This window comes from Agelaius tricolor, unplaced genomic scaffold (genome assembly GCF_023055355.1).
Source record: "Agelaius tricolor isolate 1412-34295 unplaced genomic scaffold, bAgeTri1.0.p SCAF_10, whole genome shotgun sequence".
NCBI classification, from domain to species: Eukaryota; Metazoa; Chordata; class Aves; order Passeriformes; family Icteridae; genus Agelaius; species Agelaius tricolor.
In genome coordinates, this window is record NW_027269270.1 from 1405191 (window position 1) to 1427196 (window position 22006).

Below are 22006 nucleotides of genomic sequence, written 5' to 3' on the forward strand. Positions count from 1 at the left end.
GCCTGCTTGTTCTCATGTCCTTGCTACCAGAGGCTGTGTGTTCCTCTTCTTCTGGTTGAGTTGTGTGACCAGATTGGGCTTCAAAAATCAAATAAAAACCTGGAGCTGTGAAAAACCGGAGTTCAAAAGCTAAAACAGTGTTTTCTGCAAGAGGATTTCTTAATTTTCTAGTTTTTATGTGGCTGTTCTGGTTTAGAACATAACCAATACATCTCTCTTGAGCAGCTACAGCTTTTATAAAAATTACTTATAAGAATCTTTTAAATTTAAGAAAGTGATTTTTCTCCATTACTTTTCTTTAAAAAAAATCCTCGAAAATATCCAAGCATGTGTTTCTATAGAATCTTTTCTTTTGTCTTTCTTTTTCTCTTTTTTTGTGTTTCAGGAAACCTGTAAAAACCTTCTTTTCTCTTTCAGTTCATAGGTCTTTAAGAAGATTGTTTCTTTCAGGGCGGGTGGGGAGCTGTGTGAGTCAGCCTGCAGGACTTCAGCCCTAGCAATACTTGTGGAGTAAGGAGGAACTCCAGCTCCTGTTAATTCACTCTTTTCCAGCAGTATGCTCCCATGCACACTCATAACCTAGGATTAAAGCTGGCCTTGCTCAGTGTCCTGGCTGGAAGCTTGATGGGAAGGAAGGCTTTGCATGACGGATGACCGAGTGCAGCCCTGTGTTCTGGCATTTTCAGGGCAGATCACAACATGCCTGTGACAAGTCCTGAGTTAATTACTCTGGTCACACCATTGGAGCTCAGGCCTGTCCCCAGAAGAGCAGGGTATGTAAGGGCTTGTTGTTTACTAGGCAGTGAAAGGAGCTGATGAGAAACCTTTGAGCTCCCTGCCCTGTCTTCAGTGGAGAGAGTGTCAGCGCTTTAGGGAAAGGGAACAGCCAACAAGCTGTGGCTTCTGTGCAGCCATGGACAGGAGTCCGTGGGGGTGGACAGGTCAGGTCCTAACCATCTCCTCATCCTAATGTCTCTCAATGCTGCCATTCTCTGCACTCCTTAAACTATCCTCCCCCCCTTCATTAGTGGTGGTTTTCCTTTTGCTGTTTCACAGGACGTTAACAGCAGGTCCTGCCTTGCCGTGGGATGCTCTGTGCGAATGCACGTAACCTTGTTGTAAAGTTGTAGGATATGAAAGCTTTCATAGGTTAGTCTGTCTCTCTCTGTCCTTCCCCTCCTGCTGTTTCTCTGTAGTTGTTTCTTTCATGGGAATAGGGGAAAGAGAAGGGTCAGTTTTTACTTTTTAGAGTGGATTTTGGGCATTATAAACCAGGATCAATGGAAAGATTTTGACTGTATGTGAAAGACAAGTGCATGTTATCTTTCCCTCTTCCCAGCTTGAGTTTCTATTTCTTTTTCCAAGAATCAATAAAGTAATTAAGATAAGTACAGGATTTTCTTCTCTCATAAATTAATCTGTAAAAGGGAATTTTGTATAAGCAATTCCAGTAACATAAAACACTCTTGACTAAAACTTTCTCAATGCCAGACGAGGCCTATAATATTGCAAGGAAATGACTGGAACATCACATGTAAAACATGGAAATGAAGGCACAGGTAAGCCATGGAATTTTAGGTTTTTTGAAGGACCAAAATAAGCAAGAAAGTAGAACAGGGGGGTGGTGGGCAATCTGAGTGTCCTCCCCTAAAGCTGGGGATGCTTAGCAATATGGTCCAGCTTTACTTGTCATCTGCCAAGAATGACTTGCTCTAAAGATGATTAGGGACCATTGTCTTAGTAATAAATGGTTTCAGCTGGAATGGCTGATAAAAGATTGTCCAGCTTCTGTGTGGAAGGATCTGTGAAGTTCTGCACTGAATAATGCCATCCACGTGGAGTTCATTTTGAGGAACTTCAGCCTTGCAGAGGTGAGGTATCTAGTCCAAACTAGTAATTTCATCTTGTCTGTGGGCTTCTCCAGAAACCAGCGTCTCACAGAACAAGTGGGATGAAGTTATTTGCCCTCTGGAGACGCTTATTTCTTTGGATTGACTTCACAGGGAACCTAGGCAGTGCTAGCAGGGACTTGGATAAACTAGTTGTTAGATCTGTACAACTAGGTGGCATAAACTTGCCCTTGCAGCAGTAAATGGTGAAGTGATGGTTTAACTCCCCATGGGGAAGGACCAAGAGAGATGGGAATGTGTGCCCAAAACCTTTCTGGAATTTGAGTATGGTGAGGCCACCTCTCATGTTGGTTACTTCAAATGCAGTGGTTGTTTTGATATACATGCTCATAACAGTCAGGATCTTTGTAGCAGCATCCAGGGTGCTGTTTGCTAGTGGAACTCTTGTGCTCTAGAGTGAGGAATTTGGTTAAATATACACACCACCAGATGATTCTGTCTGAGATTAAACTGGGGATAAAAATGACAGACTTCTGTATGTTTGCTCAAATAACAGAGATATAGTGACTGCTGTACAAGCTTGATAGTACTTTTTATTCCTTCTGGTGTTACTGTGGTACCTGGAATCCTTAGCAAGGAGCCAAATCCTGAGAATATTTATGGAACTTCATAAAGATGAAACACTTTCACTTTCCTCTGCTTATTTTGCTGATATGACAAACTAAACTAATCAACCTCACTGAAACATTAACACTGCTTATGCAACATATCATTCAGGCTTATTGCTCTCTGTCTCCCCTTGCCCATCGCCATTCTGATTACTTAGTCTGTGGACTTTATGGTGTTTTGTGTGACTTTTACATGGAATGGGGAAAAGGATCTCAGTCTGGAAAGTGCTTTGACTTACATCATGGTCAGAATTATGTCAAGGATCTTCCTTGTTCTTAGGTGGAAGAACACCTCCCTGAGCAGGAGTTGTGCCAGCTTTCCTCTCCTTGCGGAAGTGACTGGACCAGCATCACACCCTTGGTTAGAGCAGATACTCATCTGCAGCTCAGCTGAGTCACAGTGGCTTTTTGAGGCTTCAGTGGCTGCCTCTGGCCCCATCCTTGGGCAGCACAGCTGCTTCACAGAGGGCTGGCTTCACTCGAGGAGCCTTTGTGGGTTAAGAGCCAATTTAGCATTTGTGAGGTTGTCACAGCGATAGTACAGCCTGACAAACAGCATAGTGGATAAAAGGATGCAGTCCCTCTAGTGCAGTTCTCTGCCCTAGATGAGGTGCAGAGTCCAATTTTGGAGTTACTAGGTCTGAAGCTTCTCTTGATCCCATCTTGATCACGTGCTCATTCTTTTGAACAACTCTTGCAAAAGAGCTGTTCAAAAAATTTAGAACATATAAAGCTTTATTTAAATGTGTCTGAGGCATTGCCTCTATCTTCCCCCTTTTCTGTTTATCCAAGAGGGATTTCAGAGTGTGATGTGTTCTAATGATTGCTTGACTTGTGGGAGAGTATGGAATGCCAAAGGTGTGACGAACACCCCAACCCATTAAAAATGTTGCTGCTTTTTTCCCTGACAATACAGAAAAACTGAAGGTAGCAGGATGTAGGGGATGTGTAAGACCTGCCAGTGCCAAATCTTGGCTCATGAGTGCTGGTCCTGAGTGTGAATGGTAGAGAGCTTATTTAATTTTAGCTCATAGTAATGTCTTGCTTTCTGCTGCCCATAGCTATTGGATTTTTTTTTTTAATGTAGAATTTCATCTGAAAACATGGAAAGTTTGAATAAATATTCAAATATGAGGCCAGTCTGTTGTCATCAGTGTGTTCCCCACTATCGATGTTGTATCTCCAGGTACATAATATTGCAGGCTGACTACATCTTTCCTCCCCCCATGCCCCCTAATCCATCATACCACATCCAGACTGCTCCAATTCTGAAGTTTTCTGTTATTGTTTGGTTTGTTGGTTTGGGATTTGATTTTTTTTTTTTTGGAAATATGAACAAGTCCATATTCTCAGTAACAAATGCCCTGACACCCAACCAACACTAAGTACAGAGTCCTGGCTACTGGTCATTTACCATTTCTTGTAAACTATTTTTTTGCTAAGTTCCCTCGCTAGATCCACAGTTAAGAGAGCAACTGTGTGTTAATCCAGTAAGCAGAAAGGGTGCAGAGAAGCTGCTGCAGCCTTTGACCAGCAAGGAGCAGTCCTGATAGCATCTGTTGCGCGAGGATAAGGACTGGAAATGACAAGGCCAGTTTTGGAGCAATGGTATCCGTGTTTCTCTACCCTTGAGGACGAGGGGGACAAGTGCCTACATGTGTTGGATTTTGTTAGCTGGATCCAGTTGCTGTGTTGAGTTAATGAAGGTCATGCTATTCTGTGGAATGTTGGGAAAGCAGGAGAAGCCGAAACCGAGCTGGCCCATCCCCAGGCAAACTGGTTTTAACCAGGAAAAAGTCAGAGAATGCTAAGAAACTTCTTGTACATCACCTCAGGCGGTTATGTATTCTGTTTCCTAGTTACATTTTTTTTTCCTGGTATCAATTCCAAAACAAACAAATGGAGAGAGAGAGAGAAGGGAGAAAGAGAAAAGCATTCCTTAAAATAACCCTTTAACATCTTGGGCCAAATTCTCTTCTCCTCGGGCCTGAAGATGCAGCCTGTCTGTGCTGATACCGGTGGGGAGCACCCCAGATCTGTGCTGTAATGGCTGTAAAATGAAACACTGATCCCTTTTTCTTCATTCAGATGTAGTGTCACAGGACTGTGGCCCATCTTAGGCACTGCAGTAAATGACAGCATAGGTGAATAGGCAGTGCAGGTACAGACTTCCTGACAGACCTTTCTTCTGTCTCTTGGGTAAAACAGCACTGGGCAGGAAGGAACCCCTGGCCCTGTTTGGGATCTGCAGGCACAAGCTTTGATATTCTAGCAGTAGCTTGGGTATTCAGAAGTAGTTGTTCAGCACTAGTGTTTCCTGTGGGGCTTACTGGGAGAAATGGCACGACCAAAGGCCACTCCCAGAGCGCTGCAGTTTACTGCCCTGCCTTGGGAATGCTGAAACCTCAGGCTCCAGGGCTGACTGCACATTTTCACTTCACTGGGGCATTTGCATTACATGATTGTCATACTGCAATGCTTGAATAAACCTTCTTTTTTTGTCTGTGGGTGAGCACATCCACTTCCACTCCTACTCTGTGTTATTCTAGTCTTTCAGCTAACTTTTGCCTCCAAAAAGTTAGGGAGTTGATCATGCCCCACTTTGGAATTGACCATTTGATCTGCTTGAGAGCAAAAGTAGAAGACATTTCTCAACTTCCCTGCACTGCTGCCCTCTGTGTCATCCTGTTTTGAGCTCCTCTATACAGCTCTTTAAGTGCTATATAAGGTTCTGAAAAGTATCACGTTGCTTGGCTGGGTGCTGGAGGCAGGAGGGCACAGAGTCTCTCTGGCGTGCTCCAGCAGCCAGTGGAAACAAGGGTAAGCCAGCTCGTGTACGTCTTAGCTTTGGCAGGGATGATCAGAGCTGGAGCTCAGCAAGAAATCAGCATTCCCTCTGCAAGTGAAAGGTCAGGAATGCAGCAAGCTCACTGCCTTTTTAAGAAGGTTGAAAGTTTTGAAAGTTTGCCCTCTGTTTTTTTTTTTCTGAAAAGAGAACAAATCGGAGGATAACAGTCCCATTTTCTGGTGTGTGTTTGGCTGAGAATGTGTCATCTAATCTGCTTAAGAAGTGGTCACATGTAATATTTTGAAAAATTGGTAACCTCTGGGTCAAATCCATTCCATTCAGTCCTGCTGTTTGCTTGATGATTGACCAGTAGCCAATGATGTTTGGTATCCAGCTGACATCCGAGTCCTTTCCTGAATTCTCCTGCCAGCAGTTAAAGGTACAGTAGAAACAAAAGCTATCAGCAGATATTTCCTCATTAAAACCCGTGCTGCTGGGCTCAGGGCAGACTGATGAGTCCAGGCTGCTGCAATGTTTTTCAATCAAGGACATCCAAACCCAAGCTAAGAAAAGAGCAGAGCTTCACCAGCAGCAGCACATGTGTCTGCATTTGTATATATGTGTGTGTGTACCTCTTCTATCAAAAGCACTGGCACAAATGCACTGTTATCAGTCTTGCTGTGAGAGTGGGTGGGAAACTATTCAGAGCAGCTTTTTCCCACTGGAAGCCTTTGGTGTCTAGAAATCAAAGCTCTCTGCAGATGTGTGTGAGTCTTGATGAGATCTAAATTGAGAATTCTAAAATCCAGATGGAATTTGTGATGAAAACAGATGTGTGATCAACACCCTTGCCAGCTTAGAAGGCAGAGGCTGCAGCAGCACCATGAAGAGCTTAGGCTCTTCCAGCCTGAGTAAGAGTGTCTGGCAGATGCCAAAGGGAGGCAGAGGTTCTTCCTTCCACCTGAATCAAGGTCTGCTTCCTCTTCATGACTTTCACAATGTCAACCTTGATATTTTCTGTTCATGCAACCCCTCTTTAAAGCTGGTGCTTGTCGTGTTGTTTATAGAGGATAAAATGGATTGAATATTAGATTCTGTTCCCCATCTCTTCAAAGAGATGCTACTTTGGATGTTGTTTCTTCTTCTTTCCAAATTACTATTAATTACCTATTTTCCCTTAAATTAACGTCCAGATTCTGTGTGCTTAAATCAATGTATTCTGGTTGCAATATAAGAAAAAACTACAAAATAATTTCCCTTCTTAGTATGGTATCCAGCCATACTTTGAATTTGGAAATAATGAGTCATGGAATCAACAGCACGTGATGTGGTCTTTGTCAAAGACATCTCAACTGGCATGGAGTCACATTTGTAACATTTATCAACTTCTTCCCATTCGCTCAAACAATTTCTCTATTGTACAAACATATGCAAAGTCCTGCCTTTCTCTTCCTTGAAGCCTGTGTTAAACTTCAGTTGTCACTTGGATTTATATTCCAAGCTTTTCTCCATCAAATTCATTGAACCTAACAGTAGATAATTTAAAGGCTGTATGATGATATTATTTTCTGAAGGACTCATAAAAGAGGCGGACTGCTACTTCTAGCTTGAGCCAAAATATATGGAGGGAATACTCTGCAAGTTTCTTTGCAAACAGATGTATCTTGTCCGTGACAGAGAAGGCACTGGCTTTACAAATGCTGGGAGTCCTGTAAGTGCTCTCTGTCACCCTGAATTAGGATTTGTTTCTGCTTCCATTGACTTAAGCACATGAACATTAATCTCCAATGTTAATCAATTTATTGTCTCTGAACCCCCACAAGATAAAGAATTACAATTTCTATTTTGCAGATGAACTGAGTTGCAAAGAGATTTAGATTCCTGTTTAAACATGTGTTTAGGCACCTAAGGATGCAACTAGATGCCAAGTAAGATTTATGAAAGTGTCTTAACTGATCTTGAGTGGAAGTTTAGAGCCCAGAGAATTGAAGGCATTTATAAATTCAGTAAGGCACTGGAGTATCTATAGGAGCCTCGTGCTGACTTCCTTGGTCTCACCTGTGTGCTCACCTCTGGGAGCAGAGCTGGATCAAGCCAGGGTTGTGGCAGGTAGGCAGGAAGGGCAGTAGGGTCCTGGAAGAGCCTGAGCCCTGTGCTTGGGGACAGCACTGTTCACACACACACAGCCTTTCTGTTTGTTCAAGCCTTGTCATTCCATCGCTGCCCCCTTCCCACCCCAGGGGAATTTTCAGATGCTTTGTTTCCAGGCACAGCAGAGGGTGCAGCTCCAGAACCATGGAGGTGTAGTGGCTGCAGAGCTGCTTTGTCCTGTTGTGCCTGGGCAGCCAGTGAAGGCCTCTGAATTAACCATCTGTGCTGGAGAACAGGATAGGAGGCTTAGCTGTATCACTCTCCAAAGTATTATGTAATTGTCATATATAGTACAGTTAAGGACATAGAGAGATTTCAAATTTTTGCTTTTTTATTTTTTAATTTTATAAAGATAATTATTTAAACTATACCCATTTCAGAAATCCTTCTGTAGCTCCTGATGCAAAAGACTGACTTGAGACTTGTTTGCATCCTTGCTGCCTGCTGGGTATGAGCTTGTTGTGGAAACCACTAGGTGGAAATGACAAATAATAAATTTGTTGGAAAAGGCAGCTTGTAAGCAGGAACCAGAATGAAATTTGAGTCAAGTTAGATGAAAATGTTGGGGGAGAAAATTCTTCAGCAACACTAAAATGGCTTTTGATGTTTGAAAGTGGAAGATGTTTCTGTGTTTGCTTCAAAAATATGTATTTCAGCTCAAAAGGGCCAGCACTTGAAAGGGGGTGGTGACACAACTTCAGGAAGGTTTTCTTTTCTTTTTGCCCAAACAAATGTCTTGAGTCAACTCAAATGATTTTCATTGCAAATGAAACATTTGTTTGTCTGACCCATATGATTATTTCTTTGTGTTTGGTAGTCATTGTGAAAACTCTCTTTTCCCTGTGTCTCCTACCAGAACTGCAAGTTGGAGACTGGAATATTCCACCTCCGTGTGTGCGGGGTGCAGCTGCCTGAAATAAATCTCCAAGTTTTAAACATCTCAGGCTCTGCCTCATGGTAGATGCTTTATTCTTACCCTGGAGTGAGAATCCCCTGTTGATGGTATCTTTTAAGGAAGCTGCTGATCCCAAAGCCCCAGGCCAGAAACCTGGCAACAAAACAGTAAGAAGGCATTGTTATATGAGCAAGTCACTTTGTGCAAAGAGTCTTTAGCATATATGCACTAAAAAAGGTGGTTGTGAATGTTCCAGAACTTTAAAAGAAGTCAGTGAACTCACTGTGCACATGCAAGCAGATAAATGAAGCATGGCATGTGATATATAAAATTATATATCCCTCCTGGGATTACTCACAGTGCCTTCCTTAGCCCCTCAGATCAGATTTGGCATAGGGGTAGTTGAATCTAACATGGCTCTGACTGTAGCCTTCACAACTAGAATTGTGCAGGTACATAGGCGTGAGGGGAATGTGACAAGGGAAAATTGAATGTAAAGTCTGCTAGACAGCCAATAAATTTGGTTTATATCTTTATCTTTTCCTTGCTTGGCAATTATTTCAGCAGGTGCTGAACTACTTTCTGCCTGCTGTAAATGAGGGGAACTCAAACGACCTACTGTAAATTCTTGATATTTCCTGTACTTGTGAGAAGACATAATCATCTGAAGAACTTGTATATTTAGTGTGGATTAAGATGATTTTTAAATAATGCCTTTTTTTTTTTTAAAGCCCAAGATTGGTCATAACTAGTGTTAGGTTGCTTAGTACTATATAAATGAGATGTGTTCATATTGTCACCAAATAGGTAACGATGTATTTTTAAAATGGTAGGGTGGAGTTGCTGCTCAGGTCATTCCACATTATTTGTTGTAATTCAGTAGCCAGTTAATGACAGCATCTCGCTATTAGGTTATAGCCTTTCTACGTTATGGTTTTTAGAACCGTAAAGCAAGAGTTACAGGGTTTCAGGGGTTGATTACAGAGAGGTTTATTGTTATTTCTTACACTTAAATCTGCTAGGTAGGTTAAAACAGCCAAGTAGGAGATCTGGAATAGCAATGATGTGCAGTTAAACACTGAAAAATGCCTACCTCTTCTAGAGAGTAGAGCTATTAAAGTATTGCTTACTGTACATTAGTATTCTGTATTCGTTACCTGCAGAGCTCCTACAGGCAGTAGAGTGAGCAGGCTGTACCATTTGTGACTTCATGCTCCAGCATTCTCGCTTGCCTGCACAGTTGACCCGATCCTGTATGTCATCAGGGAGGAGATGTTTAACTTGTGACACTGCTAATCCTTTCCTGAAGGCTTTTCGTTCTTCCTGCACGTTGTCCTTTCGTAGCTTTTGTGAGCTGGAACATGCTTGCTCAGCCCACTGATGAATTCATGTAATTACCTATGGATGTACCCAGGTCCTGTTGACTTTACCATTAAAGATCAGGGATTGCCTAAGTATTGCACTGAATCAGGACCCCCAGGCATTTTCACATGCACAGGCTAATTTGGGAATTGGTGCACCTTTTTGTAGTCCTCCACCGCTGGGAATGGAGAGCAGGCTGGGGACAGCCAGGAGCACAGCAGCCAACAGGGTGCTTGTGTCCCCCAGGAAGTCCTGCAGTTCACCCAAGTGGGATACATGGAAACAAATCATGATGTTAGACCAAGTTCAGAGCGTGTGTTTGTTTAATCCAGTTCTAGCAAGTTGGTCTGTGTGCAGGTGGGAGTTCACAAAGGCACGCATCCCTGCAAGGAATCTACGGGGTACTGCTGTGTGTGTAGTGTGTACCTCTGCAGGAACCCCCTTTGCAGGAGCTCTGGGGGACAGGGCCCTTCCTGGCTCAGCCAGGTTCTCATGCAAGGGTAGGGGTGACTTGTAGGTGCTCTTGGTAAATGTGCTTGTCTCCACATTTTTATTATGCTGATACAAATGCAGCTAATGAATGCACTGTGATAGTGCTGTGTTTTACAGGGAATGTTTCAGTACTGTCAAGCCCGAAGAGTCTGGGCTGAGCTTGCTATGTGGAGGCATCAAGCCTTCAGAGAAGATGATTGTCCTCAGCTGGAATGACTGACACTCCTGGGAATCACAGTTACAAAAAACCTTGGGTCTCTAGTTCATATATTGTTCCAAGTCAGTAGACACATTCTATATTCCCTGTAGGGGCTCATTTGTGATCCTTGCTGGTACAGTTTGCACTCACAGGAGTGCTCACCCCTTAACAAGAGGGGAGATGTTCCAGCCTGGCCTTCTGTGGCATTCCAGTTTTCCCAGGCTGGTGATGGAGAGGTGGACCTTTCCTTTCTCCATCCCTTCAGAAGCCATCCGTGCTGCTTCCTCAGTGCTTTGATATTCTGCCAGCTGAGGGAGGGAAGAGCCATTTATAAATATTTCTGGTAATACAGTAAGTACTCTCACATGTTTTGCTCACTCATTTTCCGTATCCAGAAATCTATCCGACCAGAATCAGTTCACTCTCTTTTATTAGCAGAAATAGATCCACAACAATTAAAATTGATTTAAAAAAAAAAAAAAAGGAAAGAAAAAAGAGAAGCAGCAGCAAGCACATCATATTGACTGTGTGTATATTCACACTGGCTTCCAATCCATGGATAATTACCCCTCAGAGATCGTGTGCTATGTACAGTATGATGATGGAATTATGCACTTTAAAGAGCTTTAGTGAGCCTCTCAGGATGCCAATTTCTTTCCCCTTTTCTTCTTTTTTTTCCCTTATTTTCATTGCAGTGAGTAATGATTTTTAAATGCACATGACCTGTCCTCAAAACCAAAGTTGTGTCAGTGATGTTTTGTCTTTGGGTCTGACTTTCCTTGAACTGATGCAGTAGAAGTGTACCCATGAGGTGAAGTTGGATGGTCAGGGGATCTCTTGGGATTGCTGATCCTCATTAGTGAGGGGAAAGGCGAGTGGAACTTAAAAGTGCTCATTGTCCTTGGCAGCAGGTACCCAAATTGCACTTCCTGGAAGGAAAGAGGGCTTGAATGAGGCTGTGGGTACAAATCCATAGGAAAGCAGGCTTTGTTATTTGGCTGATTGTGGATCACCTGACCTGAACACTAAGAACTAAGAAGGTAGTGGTTTCTCTGACCTCTTTGTCAGAGCCAGTTGAACTGTTTTGATTTGCAGTTTCGCACACACTCACAAAATTAAAATATTGTCTATACATTTCAGCCTAACTTGTTTTTGGCAAAGTGATAAGCAAGTAAAAAACAGGGCCTCATCGTAGGAAGTGTCAAGCCATCTTAATTTTAGGCAGAAATACCAGCTCCTCCTAGAGGAAAAGAGCCAGTCCATAAATAGCTCCCAACAGATCCTTTACCCAAGCAGACAAAAGGGTGTGACGTGCAGGAGTTGCTGCTAATGCCAGATTTCATCTTTCCACTGGTAATGTGTCACCTGGGTTTGAGTTTGTCTAAGGTGTGACTTGGTGTTCAGGCAGGAGTGTTCATTGATACTCAGTGAGCAGCTCCCCAAATCCTTTGCAGCTCTTGGGAGAACATCTCCAAAGGAGTTGGAAGGGGAGGTACCTATGGAACCACAGCCACAGGGACTGAGGTTGCAGGGCTGCTGCTCTCTGTGTTCTGTGACTGCAGCTCTATTTACAGATTTTTATCTTTTGTTGACATCTTTAATAAATGTTTGGTAACAGCAAGTGGTGCTGCATCCTGTTCCACCAGCCTTGACCAGCGGGCTCTTGTGTTAAAGGGAGAGCTCCCAAACACAGCTTATTGCCCAAAAAGAGTCTTTTTAACTGATGTTCTCACAGCTGCCCTGCTCCTGTTAAAGGATGAATGAAGGCAGGCCTGGGAGTGCTCCCAGGAGAAGGCTGGTGTGTACAAGTCAGCCCTCTCCTGCCATCCCACCTTCCTCAGGGCTCTGTGTCCCGGGAGGTGCAGTGTCCTTGCTGTCCCCCTGTAATCTGGGCTGCAGAAGCAGGAACTCCTTCCACCATCCACCAGAGCCTGTGTGCGTGGCTCTGCAGGGTGGTTGGACATGTGGGTCCCATGGAGCAGCTGAGTTCATGGGACATGTTTGGGAAAGGCCATCTGAGGAAGTATCAGATGTTTCAGTGTATGCAGCTCTTATGTCTCTGACTTCCTGGTTCCCCTGGCTAATGGTGAGTGGTGCTCAGAGGCACTGGCAGCCCTTTTCTGTGTGCTGGGTGATGGCCTGAGCTCCTCAGCAGCCTGAGCTCTTCCAGCTCAGCCTTCAGTCCTGCAGTCCCTGCTCTGTCTGGCCACTGCAGTCCATGGGGGCTCCTGGCTGCTCTCGTGAAAATGTGCTGGGGGCTTTTTGTGCTTCAGGAAATGTCCCTGTTTGTGTCCCTGTTGTTATTGTTTTAATCTAACTCAGGGAGTCATTCCTTACTCGTTAAAGATGTAAATTTTAGGTGCCTAATTGTGTGTTTTACTTGCCAACTCTCTTCATCCCCTTTCTTCCATGATCCCACCACTCTCTTCCCTTCTCATTCCTTTAAATGTGTGTAGATGATGAATAGCAAATCTTCTCATAGAATTCTTCAGGAATATTTAGTGTAGGGTTTTGCTTTTGTTTGCTTTTCTGGTGACTTGGAGATGGCATGGTGAGAAAAGAAACATGTGAGCTAAACCTGTTGGTTTGAACATTGTGTCAGAAAATATCCATAAATTGCAAGTTACTACACAGATGTATAGATTTAATGAGACTGTGTAATGCCATTTATTTATGCTAAAGAATCTGACACATACGGTACTGAAAAAAGTTAATACTCTAAGAGTTATTTTATATTTTTCCATTGCCATCTGTCACTGCCTACATAATAATGATACAGGTGAAAGCCTAGCACTGCTTTAAAAAAAAAATCAGAATGAATAGTCATTTAAATGTCTTGCTGCTTTAATAGCTGGTGTGTTTTAAGTTGTGGGAAGGAGGCAGCAGAGATACCCTCCCCCTGTTTTTAGTATATTAAAATTTGAGTTTAAACAGATTTGGATTCTTGAAGTGACTTAAGAAAATGGAAAATGACTATAAACTCTACAGTCCTTTACATTTGGAAAAGTTAAGGGACTAAACCAGATGCTGCCATCCTTGTAACATATCATAAGTGGCTCTTGGAGCAGCCCTTTCATGTGCATCTTGAGATGTGGGTGAAGTTTTGTGCTCTAAGTTCTGCCTTAATGGGCTGAACTCAGTACTGCTGGAATCTCTGAACTGTGAGCAGGTATTTCCAGGTCCCTAAATCCTCATCCTCATCTTCCATCTCAAATCATTAAAAAAAAAAAGTAACCATGTAAGGACATACAATTTTTTTCTTTAGCTGCCTCAGGTAAAAATACATGTTTCAAAGCTGCACCATGCTGACAGAAGCCAGCATTTACAAAGACATTGGCTCTTAAGAGGTCTCCTTCAACATTGTGTAGCCATAGTGTGCTTAGGCAGAGCTGTTTCCCTTTTATTTCCTTTACTCCTGCAGGACTCCAGCCCGGCAGTGGCCGTGAGGTGCACGGGGAGAAGTCCCTGTGCTCAGGCATTTGCTGAGATCCTGGGCTGCACATGGACCTGGGGAGCTGCCCATGGCTTTGCAGCAGCCACCTGCCTCCCAGGGTGCAGACAAGGCTTTGGCTCAAATAAAAACAGGTTTTGTTGTTCGTCTGCTTTTTACAATATAATGACAAAGACAGAAAATATTTTGGTGGCAGGTGCTTATCCTATAATTTTCCATGGGTTGATGAGTTGGGGAGGTGCCTTATTTAGAGGAGGAGGACATGGCTAGGTCAGGTTGCATTAAGATGATTTAGAGTTTATATAATGAGAAATAAATAAAACTTTTCCTGAAAGCTGTGAATGATGATGTATAACTTGGTAATGAAAGCCTTTCACTGATTTAAGATAATGTCTTTAGTGGTAAAAATGCCAGAAGATGCAGCAAGGTTCTGACCCAGAGAAGTGATTCCACTGGCTTCAAACAATTTTTTCAGGTATATTTTAAAATACAGTGTAGATTTCCTAATGGAAAGTTCCTTAAAATGAAATAATCATTACTGTTATAATTACTACCCTTTGTGTATGCTGGAAAGCATTTTAGGAAGTCCTGCACTTTTTAAGAAGCAGAGACAGCAATGAGTGAGCCAATAAGGTTTTGGTCTCTTCAAATGGATGTTATCAATCACTTTATTTTTGTTTATAAGGGATGATCCATATATAGCTGTAGTTTGTCAGCATTTTCTATTACAAACTTCTGGTTTTTGTACCGTATAGAGCTCTCAGCAGCCTCTTAGGGGTGAATGTTGTGTCACTCCTCAATGAGTGTTTCTTCTGCTCCCTCATTAGAATCTGAACTGGTCTTAAAAAAGTGTTGATGGTTTCATGTTTTGAGAAAAGCGTGGTTCACTACAGGACTGAGCCTTTATTTTTCCTCCTCTCTCTGCTTTTCTGTGTGCATCAGAAATAGCTCTACTGAAGTAAAGAGGAGCTGTGGTAGGAGAGGAGGCTGACAGTATTGAATGTACACATTGCAGACAGTAGGAGACTCGCTTTAGGTCAGCAAGGGAAAGAGAGACCACCCACAGCACCAAACCTGCCTCCTGCACTGCACAGCCACTGTGACATGGAATTGCACAATGGAAGGGGCCCTGGAGAGCACCTGCTGGGCACCACTGCCCCCAGCATCACCTGCCCCTCAGAAACAAGTGGGCAATCATTCACACAAAGGCACAGAGTCCCAATGGCTGCAGCATGCACGAGGAGAGAGCAGGGGAGCACAAGGGCTGGGCAGGTCTTGTGTAAAGACAGAATTTGCCAGATGACATTTCTCAAAAAAAAAACATGTCTTGTACAACAGCAAAAGGAGAGGAAAAAGAACCATCCTGCTGCCTCTAACCCTGTCAAAATAGGGGAAAAAAACAAGAGAACAATGTGTTAGATATAAAGATATATCCAACAATTGATCCTAGTTTGACCTTAGGGAAAAATCCATGAGTCCAAGACTATCATCTGAGTTATCTTGAGCATCTGTGGAGGAGGCAGCAGCTAGGAGCAGAGTCCTGCTGTGTTCACTCATCTTGCAAAGGGATCAGGTTCTGGCCCTGCAAAAGGGTGGGGGGAATGGGAAAGGGAAACTCCTCCTTGCACCTGTAGGGAATTGGCAGAAACCTTGTATGAAGTTAAGCACAGTATTTGTTGCACTGTGTCTCTGTGGAAGTACAGGCACACAGGGAGGGGAGGCTGGGTCAGCAGGAGTACTTTTCCTACCCTGGGATATGAATACACGACTGGCTTGTGTAAGTGCCGCTTGCGTCGATGCATCTGGGGGTGAAATTTGGCCTGAGGTCTTTCTGGAGAGGAATCTTGCGACACTGAGCAATCATATATATTCAATTAGGATTTCATCCTCTTGCCAGATGGAGGTATGCAGCATGGGTGACTTGTGGTGAGCAAACAGTCATGCCTGAAGGCTGGGCATCTGGGGCAGATTCTGGGCTAGGTACTGCCATGCTTGCTTACACCAGGGAACTCCTCACTCAGTGTCCCAGCCTTTGGACTTCAGCAGGAATCTCACTGAATGTGTCCTTGTGGGAGACTGGAAGGATTGCTGGCTCAAAACATTTCTGGCATGTGTGTCACTGAAGCCATCAAAACTGGGCTCTGTGATAGAAAAGAGATCTCAGCTATTAATGCTGCTCTTGCTGGGATGCTGTTTCCTTAAATCAGAACCCTTCCGACTTTAACTGTGGTCTTTTCAGCTTCATATTTGCATAAGCTTGTATGGCCATTTGAGCTTAGAAGTTGTTTCACACATTACAGTGCTGCAGTTTTCATTCCTTGTGTCTGGTCCTGGAGAGCTGCATTGGGAGAAGCCACCTGGTGATTTAGAACCATTGCTGCTCAAAGTGTGTGGTGACATCTGGGGTGCTGCTCCACGTGAGCCAAAGCTGCTTCTTGTGATGGCACAGTAGGGCTGGTCAGGAGCCTGATCCAGCTGAAAAGGGTTGATTTTTCTCAGGAAGATTGGTTTTCAACCAGATTGGTGTAGCACCCAGTTCCATGATCACTGGTGCCAGTATAAAAGATGGAAGGGGTGGGGATTGAGGGAGGATGGCAACCACAGTTTGTGTCAGCTAAAACCTGACTGAAGCTTGGCTTAGCTATGCAACAGCATCCTAATTTAAACTAAACTTGGGTGTAACAGACCTGTTAGTCTACACTTACTGCACATACCACCTCCAGAAGATATGAAATAAGTCTTCTGTTGCATGTAGTGAGAGTTTAAATTGACTTCAGAGGTAGCAGGCTTAAACTGAGATTCTTCAATGTGAAAACTAAAAATTTCTAAGGATCCCTAAATAAGCCGATCAGTTCTCACTGAATTTCTGGCGCATTAAGCACCTCCTTGTGGGCTTGAAGAATCCCGTTTGTGGCATGCAGAAAAGGACTCTGCATAAAGTTCCTAAAGCATTCCTTCCTCTTTGTTATTAGTTGAGAACTATTTGGTTTGATTGAACTGGTGTGAACGAACACAACCCTGCGGAGGTCGCTCATGACAAGATGGTATCACCATCTACCATCACCCTAACTTGGTGGCCAAAAGCGAAATCTTTAGAGCTCTCAGTAAAGAAATTTGACATCCAGCCTTGGGAACGTCCGTGATCACACATTTTGGTACTTGAGTCAAGAAAAGAGTTGGGTCATTTCCTCTTTTGCAGGTGACATTCACCCTCATTTGTTCCATCCAGATTCAGCTTTACTTCTCTCTAAGTCTCCAGAAAGCTCCAATCTACCGTGAGAGCAAAACTGGCTCCTTTCAAATACATCTTTATAACCCTTGGCTGAAACATCTTCCATTTCAGTGTTGGAAGGACAGCACTGCCCACAGCTGCCATTGAGGAGACATCTTCCTTTCTCCTCAGCAGCAGATGTCTTGAGCAGATCTCACTGTGCTTATTCCTCAGCATCACAGCTTTGGAGTGATGCCTGCTCCCCAGGAGAATGGGAGACCTGCTCATTTCTCAGGAACTAAATAGTATTTGCTAAAGCTATTTGCTGTTTTATGTCAACCTGTTGGCTAAGTGCTTTGTGGCTATGAGGTGACAACAGAGCCGATTCTGTGCCCTGTTCTGCCGCTGCTTGGCTGGCATTCTCACCCCTTGTGTGTGTGCCCTTTTTAAAAAGGGGAGACTTGCTGGTGCTCCCTTGTTTACACATTTAATAGCTCACAATTAAGCTGAAATGAACTTGAAAAGAGTCGTTAACTAAGGCCGAAATTCTATCAGCAACAAGAAACTCAAAGATTAAGTTTTCTTTCACCCAAGACTATTTTGTACTATTTCAGGAGGAAAGTATGTTTGAACATGCATTAAAGTCTCACTACACTTCTGGAGTGATGTAAACACCCTCTTTAAGGACCCTTTTTGCTACCAGAGAGCTCTTAGACTGAGTAAGAGCCAGGGATCATTGTTTCCAACTTCTGGCATTCCCTACCTTGAACTTTGAAAGGTTTCTCCTTTGAAGGGTTCTCCCCGTTTCTCCTTTAATTTTCATCTTACAAAACACTCATCGGTTTGCCATTCTGGTTCTTAAAATTAACTGTATTACACTCATCCTTGCTGAGTGCTTTTGATAGTGTAGAAACAGGGAGTTTAATAGTTTAGGGACACATCAACTCCTAGGCTTGTGATGTGCAAGAATTGGGTTCAAAACCTGTTAGAAACTGGGTCATTTTCTATTTGTCTGTAGCTGCCAATTAGCAATGTCATTAATCCACTGCCTAGGAGAAGTGCATGATTAAAATAGACAGTGTCACTGACCACTGACAGGACAAGATGCACAAGGCTATGCTGTAGCTGCCTGTCATTGTGCTGCTGTAGGTTGGGCTCAGCCTCGTTCTCCAGAGGAAAGCAACAATTTCTTCATTTCTTTGCATCTGAGCGCAACATCATCCAGGCTTTGAATGCTGCTTTTTGTTGTGTTCTGGACAGGGAGCCTGGAGCAGACCCTGGGTTTGCTGTGCCCCACCTGGCAGCCACTCTCTGGCCCCTTTGCTTAGGGTGAACCTTGTGTCTGTGAACGTCCTTCGCTGTGCTCGCCCACGGAGCCATCCAAGGCTTCTTGGGGGCGGCAGGTTTGAATTTTGCTCCTCAAGGATGAATGTCTGAGGCTGGGCCAAAGCTTTGTTTGCTGCTGGTGAGAGAAAGGGCGGTGGGGGAAGAGGTGTGGGAGGCCTTGAGGGGTCTGGCTTGACTTGCTGCTGCTCTGGGGGCAGCAGGAAGGGGCTGGTGGTGCATGGCTGCTGCCAGGAAAGGCCAGCCTCCAGCTGGAGACCACAAACCCCAGTGACAGTGGCCAGCCTGGCTTTCCAAGGCCACAGATAAAATAAGCATTGACCTAGGACAGCAGACAGTGGAGGAGACAGAGGGGGACAGTCCAGACAGTCCTGCCTTCTCCCTGGTGTGTGACAGGAGGAATTCTGTTTCTTACTGGGAATTGCACTCTTGTTCCTTGCTTAAGATGATACCCAGTGCTTTATTTTTACGCTCCACCTGAGGATCAAGTCTCTCAGCAAGACAGAAGGGTTTTTTCCCCCATCTCACTTTTGAGGGAAAAAATTTCCATGACAGAGGATGAAATACCAGGAATGTTTTTTTTAGGTGGACCTTCCAACTTCTGGTTTGTAGCCACACTAATTTGTGGGTGAAGGAAATATTTTTGTACTGAAAAGTTCCCAGGAAACTGTTTAATAGGGAATTGGAGTTTAATTGGCACTTATGAGACATTAACAATAATTGTATTCAATTTGGCCACTCAGGATAAAGTGTGATTCAGGATCAGCTGATTTATGTGCTGAACAAAAAGAAAGAAAAAAAACCCAAACCCACCAAACCAAAAAAAAATGAAGAAAAAGGAAGCAACATTAATGTGTGGACTGGTGAATATGTGCCATTAGCTTCGTATTCCCAAGCAGAAGCTTTTGTGGTGCTTGTCATCTGTTTTTCCCCACAAGGTGTTTTGCCAGACTGGAAAAAGTAGAAGGAACGTATATTAGCTGGAGGGAAATGGTTTGACTTCAAGTTGATGCTTTTGCAGTGAGCTGGATTACAGTTTTATCCCTGCTATCTCTTTTGCTGTAATTTTTTTTTTTTTTAGGAATGTCCCAAAAACTTTAAAAAAAACCCAGCAAAATCCATTTACTCATTTATGCTTTTATCAAGCTTGTGGACAAGAAAGGCAAGGGAACATGGGGTAAAATTTGATGCAGGGCCTTGTGTGTGATGCAGGATAGCCGTCCACATCCCTCGAACATTTATTTTTCCTTTGCAGCAGAGTTCATTGTGAAAACAAAGACAGTGCCACTAGTAAATGATTGCAGCTTCCGAGGCTGGCTGAGAACAGAGAAAACAAACTATATGCAATTTAAGTGCCTGTTTGTTTGCAAGCTGCTTAATATATACAGCCAAATGATGTAAGGCAGAGGAGGTGACCTGATTAGCAAAGCCCTTGCAACGAGCTGAGGAGATCCCTGCTCCCCTCCTTGGAGACCTGGTCCCAGCTGGAGGAAACCTTTCTGCAGCTACAGAGGGTTTCTGAAAATGGCAGTGCACTGTGTGCATGAAGGTGAGGGAAGGAGGAGGAACAAGCAGACTGCACAGCTCAGGGAATAGCTGGGATGTTTTGAAGGATGCAGCTTGAATTCCTTAGGCTTTGTGGGGAGGCTGTGCTTCAGCAAACGGCTCGTGCCCGCTTGGACGTGCCGCTCATCCTGTTGCATGAAAGCATCATTCAGCAGAAAGAAGTGCTAGGGGAAGGAAGATAAAGTAAGTGGTCTTCCCATTTGTAAGCTCTCCCAACCTTGTTTTCATGTGTGCTGAGGAGGCAGAGCTCCACAGCTGTGAATGGGAAGTCGTGGTGCTCAGCACTAACTCTGCACTCAAGTGTTTATTAATCCAAATCAGAGAAACTGACAAAAATTTATATATGTAAGAAAACATGTAAGATCCAAGACTTTCTCTTGTGAGTACATGTATATATGAACAGTTGGGCTGTGGCTTTTGGATATTTTGTGCAGTACTATGCCAGGACAGCGTGCAGGCTCGTGGCAGCAACCTGGGGTTTTAGATGAGGAGCCCAGGGCACTATTTCTGGCTCTGCTGTAGCTACTTGTGTGGCCGAGTGTATGAAATGCTGCTCCTAAAGGCAGTGAACCGTTTCTTTGGGCTTCATTCTCAGACTTGCTGAATGCCCCGAAAGGCTGCTATTATTAGAGGGAACTGCCATTCCTTCCCTCTGAAAGTGGGCTGTCCATAAATCACCAGTGTGTGCTTTCCATGGGGAGGTGGGTCTGGGACCTCAGCTCTCTCCCTGACAGCCCACAGAGCTGCCAGAGCTCCTGCTCTTCCTCCTTTCTGCTCAAAAAGGGTGGATCCTCCCAGGCAGAGGGCTGTTGGCTGTGCCATTTGGGCTTGGCACCAGGGCAGGATGGCTTCCCATGGCTTCTCTTGCTGCCATGGTGGGGCCAGTCCTCTCGTGCTCCCCCATGCAAACTGCCTCCTCTTGTCCTGTTTTTATCCCAGGGCACTGCCTGTGGCCACGTCCTAGCTGACCTCTCAGTTTGTTTTGACCCAGACCTCTCAGGGCTGTTTTTTACTCTTTTAAGAACAACAAATGTATCTCTGTGGCAACAACAACAACAAAAAAAATTAATTCCCTTCTCTAAGTGATGCACTCAAATATTTTGTAGTTACAAAAGACCATTTGGATGGCAGTGCCTGTGCTGATACTGGTCTGCTGTGATCTGATGCAGCAGTGTCCTTGCTCTGGATGGGCTTTCTCATAACAGTAGTTTCTTTTTATTTTTTTAGCTCCCATTAGTGCCTTGATGAGTAGTGGAAGATGTTTCAACAGTTTTATGATTAAAAAGAAACATCTTACCATTGCTCGGTCTCTGGTTCCTTTACTTTGTTCATTATGCTTTCCCTGGTAGGAACAGCAGTGATTTAGAATTGCAGTGTCAACATCAGTCTTTGAGCCTTGAGTTTTCTGGGAAGGGGAAGAAGGGAAGATGAAGGAGGAACTCTAAATAGTAGGGTTTTTTCTTCTGACATTTCCAGGCCAGCTATTTGAAATGGTGATGCCTCAGAGTGTTTACTTATAGTTCTGTCATTGGGTTCACGTATGGGGACCCCTTGGCAGTTGCCAAGGAGTACATGTGGCCAGAGTTTGGTGAGGCTGGGCAGTGCCAAGGCACAGATTTGTGCTCCAGCTCTGCTGCTGTCACCAGCGCTCGTGCCAATGGCCTTAGTACAGAGGTCAAAGACTGCTTAGATATGAAGGCTGAATCACCTCCTTGTTAAACCCCTCAGCAGGATCAAGGCTTAGGGAAGCAGACACGTGGGCTTGCCTTCTGGCTGACACTGTGGATGGAGGCTCTGACTTTGGGACAGGCCTTTTGGCAGCTTTGACCAGCTCTTGAGGCATTGAAATGGGGGCATTTGGTGATTAAAACACCCCTGCACCGACACCCCTTTGTGAAAAAACCCGGTACATTTGTTTCCTTTAAAGGCTTGCTGATCCCACAAGCTCTCAGTGGTTAGAGAAGGTTTATCCTGTCACCTGAGGATCACAGAAATCAGCAGTGAGCCTGCCAGTCTCACCAGGCAGATG

The 22006-nt window shown here is 44.0% G+C and overlaps 1 protein-coding gene across 7 annotated transcripts in view; it reads left to right on the forward strand.

The window, feature by feature from the left end:
* The window catches only part of IKZF2 (IKAROS family zinc finger 2), a 118252-nt gene that overhangs the window by 38964 nt on the left and 57282 nt on the right, over positions 1-22006 (forward strand). The window lies entirely within an intron of this gene.